The following is a 452-nucleotide window of genomic DNA, read 5'->3' on the forward strand; positions in this document are numbered from 1 at the left end:
AAAAAATAGAACTAAAAGAAAAGACTTAGTCCCCTCTTTAACAAATCTTAACAACACTTTGGCCATAACTGACAGTGAAAAAGCAAATTTATTCGGTAACCACCTATCAGAAACTTTCCAACCCCACTCAGATACAAATGCTAACATAACGACACACTTAAAAAATGTTCAAACTTTTCTTAACAGTCTACTACCTATGTCACTGCTAGCTAAACCAATTACACCCCAAGAAATAAAATCAAATATTACTAAACTATGCAACAACAAATCTCCAGGGTACGATCTAATTTATAACAAAATTCTCAAAAAACTAACAAACAAAACCATACGTCTTCTGACTCATATATACAACGCAATGCTCAGGTTGTTATACATTCCTCCGATCTGGAAATTCTCAACAATAATATTAATTGCTAAGCCAGAAAAACCAAAGCATTTAGTAACTTCATACC

This window comes from Sipha flava, unplaced genomic scaffold (assembly GCF_003268045.1).
Source record: "Sipha flava isolate LNK unplaced genomic scaffold, YSA_version1 176_pilon_pilon, whole genome shotgun sequence".
Classification (NCBI taxonomy): Eukaryota; Metazoa; Arthropoda; class Insecta; order Hemiptera; family Aphididae; genus Sipha; species Sipha flava.